The sequence below is a fragment of the Mesitornis unicolor genome, unplaced genomic scaffold (genome assembly GCF_000695765.1).
Source record: "Mesitornis unicolor isolate BGI_N332 unplaced genomic scaffold, ASM69576v1 scaffold7025, whole genome shotgun sequence".
Lineage (NCBI taxonomy): Eukaryota > Metazoa > Chordata > Aves > Mesitornithiformes > Mesitornithidae > Mesitornis > Mesitornis unicolor.
In genome coordinates this window covers 1-13,573 of record NW_010187413.1, presented here as the reverse complement: position 1 = coordinate 13,573, position 13,573 = coordinate 1, and positions in this window count along the sequence as shown.

The following is a 13,573-nucleotide window of genomic DNA, read 5'->3' as shown; positions in this document are numbered from 1 at the left end:
CATGTTTAGTACAGCACTTGCTGACAAAGAACAAAAGCAGAGAGATGCGGTGGAACACTTTTCTAGCAAAGTAAGCCCTGCTAGTTTGTCACCTATGGGTTCATGACTCGTTCACTGTTGAAAAAAGCCTTTAGCTTTCTGTCCCTGAGTGAATTAGATGGGAATGAGAGAGGTCTCAACCTCCACAAATCAAGCCTTGAAGTCTTTCCAAATACTCTAAGCCCAGCTTTTCACAGGAGGCTACTCAGACCATGCAGTCATGGAAACCCACTTCTAATCCCACCAAGAAGTCCTGTAGAGGGTAGCCAGAACATCCAGATGTGATATGGTCATCTCGGTCTTCCTTGGGAAACACATGGCTGACACAAAGCAGGGACTTGCTGGCTTCGCTGACCTGTGCCGTGGGACCTGGAGGGGGGCCCTCTGTGACCAGTCTCTGCTCGAACTCAATTTCAATGTGGAACAGGATCAGGTTTGCATGAGCCCACAAATAAATGAAGCACACAGCTATTGTCAGTAATCAGTCCACATTATATATACGGATGTTAAAAATTCAGTGTTGGCTCTCATGTTGGAGAGCTCCAAAATGAACATAGGCATCTTCCACTTTCATACAGCTAAGTAGATCTTTAACTCATGTGAAAGCTTTTAGGAGAAATCCCTGAATTTAACATACAGTTTTCTATCACTGAGATGCTGGTTAATTTAGGAGTGTTAGTGATGTTGTTATGTTTCCCTCAAGTACCCATTTAAAACATCTCCAAGTGGAAATGAGCTTCCTGCATTATTCTGACTATTTTCAAGCAGCAGTTTCAAGTATCAGTCTTCCTTTCTCAGCCTGACCCCTCTCTGTACAGCAGAAAGCTGTATCAGTATCCTTACATACTGCAGCAGGCCAGCTAGGACAAATGAGTGCGCCTCTATGGGAATGAACTAACCATTAAATGTGTATGTTACCTGAAGATGTTAAGAACAGCAGGAAGCAAAAATAATGACAATTCATCCTCATAGCTGTCCTGGCATTGTTTTGCATAATTAGGATTACAGTTATCTATACCACAGGTGTCCCTTTTGTGCTAACTGGACTCTTCCTGAAAAGAACTGCATATTATCGGCAATGTAAGCAGAGAATAGAGCTAGTCCTTGCTCTGAAGTCCTTCCAGTATTATTGGACATAGGAAAAGAAGGGGTTGAGAGGCAGAAGGTTGGGAAATAAGCCACTAAAAATGGAACTACTTAAGACGAAGGACTCAGACTGAGGTCTCTTTAACTTGCTCCAGTGTTTTCCTTTTAAGACCATTTTATCATGGCAGGCGTTTAAAAATACATGCACTCAATAGAAAGATGGCAGAGGCCTTCCATCCGGGAGGACGGTTAAGGCAAAGATGTCTTCTCTTGTTTAGATGTGTACAATAGCTATTCAGTACATTTTGATATAGAGAGCTCTAAGTGGCTCTTTCCGAAGGGTTATAACAGAACATATATTTAGGAGGCCACATTGATTCATTACCTGCTTCCAGTGAGATAACATATACAGTGAACATGAAAATCAATAGGACAAGCAAAATGAATGAGCTTGAGATAAACAGGGGAGACGGAAGAAATCAATGCTATCCAGCTACTATGACAGTGAAGCAGAGTCCATAAGAGATCATATTAAACTCGTAAGTCACATATTTCAAATACCAGTCCATAACATCACCTATAACAATAACTGTAACAGGGACTGGGATCACTATTTTCACATATTCACTTCATTGCAGTGAAATTCTTCAGATTCTGAGTGAACTTCTCCTACAAACTACCACAGTAAGATCATGGCCGTGCCAGGACGTGTTTTCCAGAATAACCTTTATATGTTTAGCATAGGAGATTTATTGATATAAGATCAAATATTAACCTGCCTTTCATAACCTGGAAACAATAAGCCACATTAAGAATAAAGACATTGACTATTACCCTATTGCTGGCTGTGTATATGCAGAGATACATAAATAAATAGATAATGCAGAAAGGTCCTTTGATGAAAAAGTGATGATAAATTCCATTCAGGCCACTTGCTCAGACATTTTTGGAAAGACTGTATAGTGTCAACAGGAAAGCTGCCTGAACGGTTTTTCTCCACTTCTTTTGTATCTGTTTCCTACTTTTATTCTACTGTGGCGGTGTACAGCTTGGCACTGTGAGAGTGAAAGCTCTTATTTCTTTTCCCACTCAGGACTGTGTCATACAGAACATTATCAACATCTGATATTAAATGCATAATACAGACTGTATTTTTCCCAGTATTTCCTCACCGGCCATGGGGTCTCCGTCTCATTCAACCTCTTTTTTATGGGCCATGCCATTGAAATACTTTTCAAGAGCATCCATTCACTACTGTGGTATTAGAATTTATCCAATTCTGTTGGCATTTTGAAACCTCTCTTTAAATACTCTTTGGACAAATAAGACATACTCAGACCATGGTTGAGCTGAGCTCAAGAATGTATGATGTGAAGGTGAAGACATTGTAATATCATAAAAAAGAAAAGAAGTTGGAGACCTTTGCCTACTTGGAGGTATCTGCCAGTGAAGGGGAGATCCTGAAGATATCACAATTTTCTGCATAGGTCTGCCACTAGTTTTTTTTTTTTAATAGTTAGCTTTTTATAATATATCAAGTAAGTGTTCAGCCCTCATTTCTTCTGACTTTTCCTTACTCGTAAGTCCTTTGTAATGTTTTTCAGCCACTCCAAGCTAGGTTTTAACAGCTTAAACTAGTGAAACGTCGTACAAACTTTGGGGTTGTCTTCCTAGAGCCTTGCAGCAGCAGAAAAACTGAATCCTTCATGTGTATTATTTTCTTCTCCCGAAGCCTGCAACTGCACAGTTTACACCTGATTTATTTCTAATATCACTTGCTGTGTTTTCCCCTCCCTTTGGAATATAGCTGGCATTTTTCCCCCTGAAATGTATTAGCTTGTATTTTTCTACACAGAGCAATATTTTAGTGCCTGGACGTAACATTGCTGTAACAGGTCCTTCTGTGTTGTCTTCACTCTAAGCATCAGAGAAACAAGTGCTTGTTTACACTGAGGTTCCCATCCGGAGATGCATCCAAATCTTCTCTGCAGCTTGCCTTTTGGAACTGGAGCAGTCTAGCCAGGCTAGTGAGTCTTTACTAAAGGCTGAGGTGGCCTTTAGTTGAGCTTATAACATGAAGTACTGGAAGATACAATCACTTCTCTCTGTGTATCATCTCTTGTGTTGCACTGTTCTTCATTTATTTACTGTTTACATGCTTATGATTTGTTTAATTTCTAATGAAAAGAAAGACATCCTTGAAACATTGCCCTTCTTTATTTTTTGGGGCAGGTTTGTTAAGCTTCTCTGCTTTCCCATCTTATCTCTTGGGGGAGTCTAAATGTCAGGTTTAGTCTGGTGATGTAACCCAACTCAGAGCACAGAAATTGAATTTGTGGCCTTAAATGCACAGCTACCAGGGATCATATTTCCAAATGCAACCTCTCAGTTTTCAGAAAAAATACACAAAATTATATTCCAGCTAGATTTTGTTTTCCAATGAGAGGTTATAAATTTTGACAGAATACACTTTGCACTGACTAAAAACCTTTGTGAATAATTGGATTGTACTTTAAACCAAATGTTTTAGATTAGAAATTTTCAGAGAAACCCAGTTTTCATTTACAAGGCATTACTGGGGGTATTTTTGAGGAATTCATTACCATTACATCATTGACACCTTTTCAATTTGCTTTAGAAGGCTCTTTCTCTGTGTCAAGTATTATCTACAGTATTTTCAAATATCACCAGCAAATTGTCTTCCTGTAGCCATAGATAGATAAATACTGCATTTCTGGTATGTAGATGTAAAAATAATAATTTACCTAAGCAAGAGAAAAGCATCGACCACTCCAAATAGCTCTTTTAAACTGCTTTTTCTTCCTCCATTGCCTGAATAATGCAGCTCCTCCTATTTTCATTGCTGTGAACACAGCTGCATCCACATGTAGCTGCATTCATTTCAGCTGGGTTACTCCAACATGGTGCAAGCCAATGATGGGACAGCATTTGCACTGAGACATAAAGTAAAAATTGGGAGCATTTCCACTAGCAATTGCATTCATTTGGCATCAGAGCTGAGATGTGGCATTTATAGGAAGATTAAAGAGAGAAAAAGAGCTCTTCTTTGGAGAAGGTGTATCTCTGTATATGTGTCTTGTCTAAACTCATCTCATGGTGACATTTGTAACTGACTATGCTAGATTTAGTATGAGAAGACCATGTGAAGGCCAGATAATCTCTTTCTTTCTCTTCCTTGGGGTCTGTGTAGTCTAGATGTATTTTAGGCAATTGTCTGAAAGTAAGAGGAATAAAAACTTTGCTTTTCTGTTCTATGCACCAAAGACAGCTATCTGTGATTTGCTATTTGCAGTCTCCCATCTCATGCTGGAAATTTTCAGGAAAAGAGCCAAGTCACAAACCAGCCCTTGTTTCTATCACAGCAAAAGCAAGACATCACTCGCTTCCTTCTCCTACCTCACCTCTGCATCACACACCAAGACTGAGAGTGAGTCAGTGTGCCCAGCTCTGCAAAAATCATCCTTTCAGGAATAACTTTTGAGTGTGAATCTCCTCTCAGTTACTGTCAGAAAATAATGCATTTGCCTCAAAATAAGTCATCTCTCAACCTATCCCCATACACACATATGGTCTGCAGTCTCCTACGTCTTCTGGGGTTTGTGATACTGCAAGGAGAGCTGTTACACAGCAAAGCCAAGATCCTCCAGGGCTTTTAGGTCTACCAGCAGGACTTAATGAAGGTAGGAATGGAAGAACCAGTGTCTAAAGTCTGATCTGTCAATGAAGATCAGAAAAGCCTTTGTTAGCGCCAGAAAGGACCTTGGTGTGAGTATCTGACTCTGGGAGGAGTTTCTCTAGTATTTTGAAATACTAACAGGGAGTAGCCTTAATCCAGAATCACCTAGAGACATTTTTACAGGGTAGAATGGGAGCTCCTCTAAGTCCCAGAGAGGACAAATGACTGTCAGGGCATCTGCTTTCATTCTTTTTCCAGACATAAAAAATGTTGCACCTGAGTCAAAGGGAAAAGAAAAAAAATCATGATTCACATGCTATTCACATGTTTTATGCCTTAAGGGCCTGCTCTGCTTTTTCTGTACTTGGAGGCTTTCCGTGATGCAACAGGCTGTGCAAAACCCGCTTGTGCTTCGAGTGTGCAGCACTTTGCAGCGACCATTAGTGCTGGGGAAGGAGGCAAGCGGCCCTTTAGAAAAAAAATACTGGTCTCAGGCTAAGGGCAAATGCCTGCTGCAGTACAAATGGGCACCACTTTGTTAACTGTGATGGAGCCAGGTTGTTTTACAGCAGTAAAGAAATCAGGAAGCAAGGAGGAAGCAGCCTTAGGAAAAGAAGAGGGGGAGGTAATCACTCCTGTTGTGCCCACATGGGAACACTCTGGTCTTACCAGCTGAACTGGAAACTGGAAGACTCCAGATTCTGTTTTATCAGCTCTACTATGTTTGCAACTTCTTGGAGACTCTTCATCACACAGAAGTCCTGCTGTCTTTTCAAGCACCTCTGTGTGCTTTCTGGCCTCTCCTAGGCAATCACAAGGGTCCAGCGCTCCAGCATCCTGTGTCCCCCAGGCTCACATTCATGAAGTACTCAGCAGCTTTGCTGATGGTGCAGCTTCTGTAGGGCCATGGTGACCCCTTAGTCCCGCTGTACAGCTTTTTTGCATCAGCAATGCAGGGCACACAGAGTACACTGCCCAAAAGTGAGCTAGAAAACTTTTGGCACCTGACTTCTATGTCTAAAATGATTTCTGTTTGGAAAGTAAAGTCCTGTATATACAGTGTATGCACAATATATTAAGACATTTATGACCACATATAACTTAGTTGCTACTCCAATAGAGCCATATGCAGGCTATCCCACTGTTTCCATGAACAGCCAGTGGAGTTCTCTCTGCCCAGCCTAATTGCAGTGGTACCCTTGGTGCATCAGGTCCACCTAGGCAAGTTTGAGCAATGCCATGGTGCCTCATATGGCCTTTTGTGTTGCCTGGTGAGACTCCAGAAAATTGTATTCATTCAACTCTCCTGTAAAAACAATTCCCCCTCCTAAGAAGCCCTAGAAAGGAAATGCTGTTCTGAAAAGAAATAATGTATGTTATTTCAAAGATATCATTGTTCGAGTTTTTTTCTTCTCTTTGTGAAATTGTCTCTTATTCTCCAAGGAGGAAATATAGTCCCTAAATTAGATCTCACAGAGATGCTGGCTCCAGAATTGTGAAAATTAATACACAAGTCATTAAATTTGAAAACAAAACAAAAAAACCCAACAATTGAGCAGGAAAGAAGACACTGACATTAAAACCAGAGTTATGCAAATTAGGTCATAAAGTCTCAGCCAAATTTAAGAATTTTTTTGATCTTTAATTCACTTCACTCTGTCATCAGAATCCCTCTTGCCCATTTTCCCCCAGGATAAAAGTCCATCATTAAATAATGGATGCATAAAATCATCTTTGTATTTCCTCTTTCTTCCTCTAAATAAAACTCTTTATAGCAAATAATGAAGGGGAGCAAAAATTGAAGATGAAAAGAAACTACAGTGATGGTAAGTGACAAACAAATCCAGGGCTTGACAGATTAATTTCATTCTCTGAATTATACTGATCTTATTTGCAGAGTCAGTCTATGCATTTTGTTTTAGACTGAAGAGTCCTACACATAAAGGGGTAAAAATAGGAGTACACAGGGGTTTGATTTACTTGCTTTTTATAAACAGCTGGACTCTTGCAGTACTAGCCTGCAGAATCAGTAAAGCTGTTGCTGTACTATTACCAGACAAGCCCTCTGAAGGTATCCCATCCACAGAAAAACAGGGCCACCAAGGAGCAGCAAGACACAGTGGCCTTCAGGGAACATGGCAAAAATTGTTGTATGAAATCAAGGGAGAACTGCAGCTTCTCGCAGTGGCTGCTGGGCTATGAAATGTTTGCTTTCAGGGTATTAACATTATGTACTTTTATTTCCCTAACCAAAACAGTTCAACTGAGCAGTACGCATGCGACAACCTGGACCATGCTGCTGAGGGAGGTACTGCTCAGCACTGGGATCACGCTGCTCTGAGCAGACCTTCATGGCTCCCAGGTGAGCAGTCGCCTTCTCCCTGGGGCAGATACTCAAACAGTGTCAGCGTGATTGGTGTTTTAAAAAGTGTCCTGGCCCATATAGATGTTCACAATTACCCAGAAAGTATAACTGCACCTGTTAGTGTAGCTAGCTAGTTATAAATGTTGTTGGGCAAAGTCAAGTAGCTATACATTTGAAAAAGCTACAAAAACTTCTGTTATACTCTTCATTCAGTTTGTCACAGATATGTGTTATGACATAACCAGATCTCTGGCTTTACGTGTAATGGGCTCAGCCAGTTTTTTTACAGCCAGTTCATTCATAGGAAGGTGGTGGGGGAGAAAGGGAATTGCTGTCTCTTTGGCCATAGTGCACTACTGGGAGAAGAACTATAGCTGTTCAGTTTGTTCCCACAAAGACCGCTATATATCTCAGCATCTTAGCTGTAATTAGAAGTAGTATTTGTTAGATAATTAAAAGCTAAACATAAAAAATTACCTGATCCTACTACTATAGATTATTAGATTACTGAAGTAGGCCCTTTCCAATAAGACTCTTCTCCTCTTCCAGATTATTCCTGACAGCTCCTGTAATGAAAATGTCAAGATATCTCTGTCAAACGCCTTTGAATTAAGAAGACACGTTATCATGTTTGCAAATTGTTACCAAATTATACTCATCAAAAGAATATTTCACTTGACTGATTGTTTCCCTCGCAGTAATACATAACAAAAAGCCTAGAGAAGGATGTACTTGTGCAGCGGGATTTCTGTCACTTTGTCAAATTCCATTTAGCTTCTTGTGGCTCATCTGTGCTTCTAAAATACCTGCAGTATTACTTACATATCTGTGCTATTATATATCATACTTGTCAAACACATATTAACTGTGCAAGCTGTAGCCCTGAAAGCAGCATTAGAATGACAGGTCCTTCATAGGAGGGCTAAAGGCTCTACTGCCATTAATTATACAAAGCGATTAATTAAAGAACTGATGAAAGAAATGGTTTAAGTGCTTCTTCAAAACAATTGCATGTAGGAAGTCCTGCATTAACAACAGACTGATTCTGCTATATCAGAGCAATATCTGATGTTTTCTTGTTTTACATTTCTAATCACAGCATGAATATCAAGCGTTGCCAACTCATAACAGTTTCACAGCCTGTCTTATGCTATACAGATATAGAGAGCTAGCTGCATAACAAAATATGTATCACTATATTGTGTGAGATAACTATAAAGATTGTATTAAATACTCATAAAAATATATGTAGAAACATATTAAACAAAGCCTTACTTTGGTGTCTGAGAATGGTATGAACATTTCTGTTTTCTTATTAAAAACATTTGTGGCCCATGAGGTCAGGAAATGGACTCAAACACTTTCTCTGCCCACAAAAAAATAAAAAAGGGGAAATGGAATACACGTAAAAGAATGAAATTTCCTTCTTTTCCTTTTCATAATGCATAATCTATAGATCAATCTCACATTTTCTTTAAATCTTTGTACATACGAAACTCAGTATGCAAAACTGGCTCTTAGCAGCAGAGATATTGTTGTTTACAATGTGCCATCTCTTCAGTTTGTACTGGAAAAATGAACTCAAAGTAAGCATTATAATGCTGATAAGGGTAACTAAGGAAAAGGTGTAACATTACTTTTTTATCTACAGCAAAGTGGAAGAGGGAGCTGGGGCTCAGAGACACAGACTAGAACAGAACAACATAGTGTTTGAAGCACCCTGCTAGTAAACTTCATTTAAAAAACTAAAACTTCATTTTTTCTAGTTAATCTGACCTTTGGAAGGAAGGTAAAGCTTTCTTCAGATGTGAAGTTGACATCAATAATAGATAGGAGGGTTGAGCTCCCTTCTGCCAGCTTTCCTTTCTGTATGCAAGGAAAGTTTTTAGGCTTCTCTTAAGAAACTCAAGTTTTAAATTGTCTTCCTGTGCTAAATTTTGGACACAAGAAAAAAGATGCATCATTTCACAAGTATCACTTTTTGATTACTGCTTCTCAGCTTAGCATGCAAGGCTATGACTAGAGTCAAACTGGGCACTGGCTTACAGAGCGGGATGTAAGCTGCATCATAAAGGAGCCTGGATGCTCCTACTGAACAGTTATCCAGCTGTATAATGGTGAGGCTCTGCACCTGAGACCCTAATGATAAAGCAGATGTGTGGGTACCCTTGCATGGACCTGGAAAAGAAATGCAAAGAGGTACATGCACCATAAGTTCATAAAAATAGTTTCTTCACTCATTCTAGTTTAACTTCTTATTTTGTGCTAGGCCTGGAGAAATTATACTGCTGCTGCAATACTGCAAGCTATGATACTTTCAGTATATTCAGATAGCTACAGGTGCCTTCTCTTGCCCTAGGTTAAAGATCTGCAGACGGTTGGCACAGAGAAAAATGAAAGAGTCAAGTGCCCCTCTTTGCTAACAGTGTCAGAAATGTTGGGGGAGGGTGTTTAGCAATATTATATCAATTCTAGTGACTGCAAAATTTGAAATAAATAGACATTTTTTAAAAATCACCATTTCAACTTGATGTGTGGGATCTTAGATAAGTAGTCCTTTGTGAAACCCTGCCATTCACTCCCAGACTAAATGCTATTTTACTGTACTTTTCAGTAGCCAGGCTTTATAAGTGATTTCTTATCTTTGTTCTCGTATTTTTTCCATTGTATTTTACGCTGCTTGTTCTGTAATACCTGCATCCATTCTGCCAGCACCCCAGCAGCACACAGCATTCATATGTATATAAATTGAGTGGAAAATTCCACTGAATGTGAGTTCTCACAGTACACTTCCAGACTTAAATCAGTGTCTAGAAGGCAGAGAAGTGGAGATATTAACTTTTAATACAGCAGATGTGTAGCTTGTGAACTGCATTCATCAATCACTGACTCCTGCCCTCTTCCCTGTGAGTGAAGATAGGAAGGATTTCTATTTGATATATGTCCATGTTTATGGATTAAGAGCCCTGGTTTATTCCTTGGCATCCACTGTTTGATTTAACTTCCTCTCTCAGTTACAACTATACTCAGTAAGAGTAAGTAGATTATCCCCTACCCTCCTTAACCTGTTTATCCTATCCTCCCTGCCAGTAGCACTTCATATGGTCACACCCTGACTCACGAGGGTTGCTGTAAGCCGTCAACTACTGACAGATAAAAATGAGCTGTTTGGCTGGAAAGGGAGCAGCTCAGATTCAGCAAATCTTCGGAGAAGGGCTGCACTGTGGCAGTGATGGTGATGTGGAGCAGCCAGCGGCCAGGATGGATAGGCACAGAATCACAGAATGGGTTGGAAGGGACCTTAAAGATCACCCAGTTCCAATACCCCTACCAAGGGCAGGGACACCTCCCACTAGACCAGGCTGCTCAAAGCCTCATTCAACCTGGCCTTGGACACTGCCAGAGAGGGGGCATCCACAGCTCCTCTGGGCAACCTGTGCCAGTGTCTCACCACCCTCAGAGTGAAGAATTTCTTCCTAATATCTAATCTAAATCTGTATGCAGATGCACATTGCTGGCTCATGTTGATTTTCTCATCAACCAGCACTCCCAAGCCCTTTTCCTCAGAGCTGCTCTCAATCCATTCTCTGCCCAGCCTGTATCTGTGCTTGGGATTGCCCTGACCCGTATGCAGGACTTTGCACTTGGCCTTTTTCGCTTCATACGGTTTGCACTGGCCTACCTCCCAGACCTGTCCAGGTCCCTCTGGATGGCATCCTTTCTCTCCAGTGTGTTGACCACACCACATAGTGTGGTGTTGTCAGCAAACTTGCTAAGGGTGCACTCAATCCCACCATCCATGTCACCAACAAAGATGTTAATGGCATCACGTCCTACTGGCCCAACCACAGGGTATTTGAGTACTCTTGAGCACTCATGGATGCAGGCCTGCATGTGCTTGCTGTCCCCACATAGCTGACATTGCTTTGGTTTTTGTTTTAAGGATGTTGAGGAAGTTCCACAGCTGGGTAGGAAAAAGTCAGCAAATGAATCCTGTGTTAAAGGAATGTTAAGGTTGCTGAGACGTACATGCCGACTGCTAGAAATACTGACATTAAGTTAGTGTGCAGAAGTGCGACACGATCTTTCTGCGCAGACGCACAGCAATGTGGGTTTGAGTGTTCTGATTGCTGGTGATCACTGCAGGACTCCTGCCCTACATAAGCAGCTGCTTTAGTACTAAATCTGGGCTGAAGAGTAAGAGGAAGGGATTGCAAGTCCATAGAATACACTACACAGTGCTTGGCAATGCCTATTAAAAGATTCTTCGTTCTCCTTCTTGCAGTACAGATCCAAGCAAAGTATGTAAAACCAAGTAATGGTATAAGGAGCTACTAACAACATGAAAATAAACTTCTTAAAACTCATGCTGTAAGAGACACAAGCTGGCTGCTCGTGATTACACACGAGGAGGCAAGCTGATGCCTGACTTAAATGATGGGCAGCTGCAACTGAGCATAAACCCTAAAGGAAATAACTGTACTCAACCAATGCCCCAGCCAGTGCAGATGGTAGCATAGTAATGCATGGGCATAAGGGGAATCTGTTATTGGAAGCTGGGCAGCTTAGAAAAGAGCAGCCAATTAGTAGTGTGTGGTGCCTTTGCCAAGCATACTGCCAGGAAACACAGGGAGACCCAGGCCAACCGAGAGAAAACATCCCTGAGAAACAGCTTCTTCTACTCTCTCCACTACTGTGTTGAAGCCCAAAGTTGCCCAGTGTTTCCAAGCCTCTTTGGCAGTTAGACACTATTCTGGGCCAGTTCTACAGGTCCCAGATATACAGGTGTTTTCATAGCAAATATGTCAGTTTAAAGACTGAACTGAAGCATTTTGGTAACAGAATTTCAGTCCTATCAGTTTCTGGACATAACAGCGCAGAAATGAACATTGCTGTTTGGAGTTTATTTCTACCACTTTCTTCCTACCTATGGAAATGAGAAAATTAGTGGAATTTATACATCAGAGAAATAAAATCTTGTTTTCTATTTCACATACGCATTTAATATCTTGCTCCCTCTGACACCTGTGAAATGGCATTAACAAAACCTCCTCACTGCTCATGAGAGTAGCAAGGAAGCTTGAGGCTACAATACCAGCAACAGAGAAGGATCTAGAAGAACATGAAATCTAGGATTAAACTGATGTAGCAAAGAAACACAAACCCAACCCCCAAATCTAGTGAATCTGTAGCAAATGGGAATAAGGGATGAATTTGTTATTTCTGAAGGCCATCACTATTTCTGGGTATTATTCTTATTTTCACTCCAAGGTTGTACTTTATGGCCAGCACTTGAATGTTTTTCTCTTTGCATGAAGACCATAGGATCTTCTGATACAGAGCTGTGCACCAAATTCACGTCAGTCCTATGTATTGTGTTAATAGCCTGTAGCTCAGCATAGTTTTGGTGAAAATCACATTTTTAATATAACAATGGACAAAAAGCCCACTTGTCTTGCAGTCTGGCCTTCTCACTGAGCTCTTATATAACCATGAGTTAAAGCAATGGTTTCTGCCAAACTTCTGATATGGTCTCACTATATATTCGTGGCTCAAAATAATTACCGCATGACCCACATCATCATCCCCATAGCTGCAATATTTCTAACTATGTTTGACACTCGGCTGCAGAGCATTCCTTCTGCCCCATCCTTTTTCAACAATGCGAAAGAGGAATCTGGATTAATCAAACCCTGCTGCTCATCGCCTGCAGCACTTGCAATTTCCAGCTTTCAAGGCTACAATGGCAACAGGAAAGGCTCTTCAGGGCATGGTTAACAAGGCAATTGCTTCAAACCAATGGTATGAATACTAGCCACATAAATATGGAAACTTCATCACAGGAACAGGGAGGCTGCTCCATCTAAAAGGAACTCAAGGCTAAATACCATCCCCTTGCAATTACTTACAAAATTATATAAATGAGAATGGATGTGGGACAGGTCAAGGCTAAATGCTCAGAAATGTAGCTGTCATTCTACTGGGTACAGTTGACAGGAAAACATATGAAGAACACATTTTACCAGTGCCACCTGCTACTCAGAGGACCTGCCTGTAGACAGAGCTCAGCGGGCAAGATGGGAGTGAAATCAGCTCAACAACTCTGAATTTTGCTGCTTTTCTTTAATGCCTATGAGATAAGTTGGTTGTATTTATAACTGAGCCTTCTCCCTTTTCTCTAATTGACTGGAAGCGAAGATAGATGCATAAAAAATATCAGGACAGCTTCGTCAAGTCATAAATTTCCAATTGATGAGGCAAGCCCTGACTTTCACTTGAACAGATGAGCCAATCATTACAGCAACTGAGGAAGAAGCTCATTCTACACAAGCTGCTAGGTAAACAAAAATGTTCCGGACACAAATCAGGTGAAACTTACAGAATCA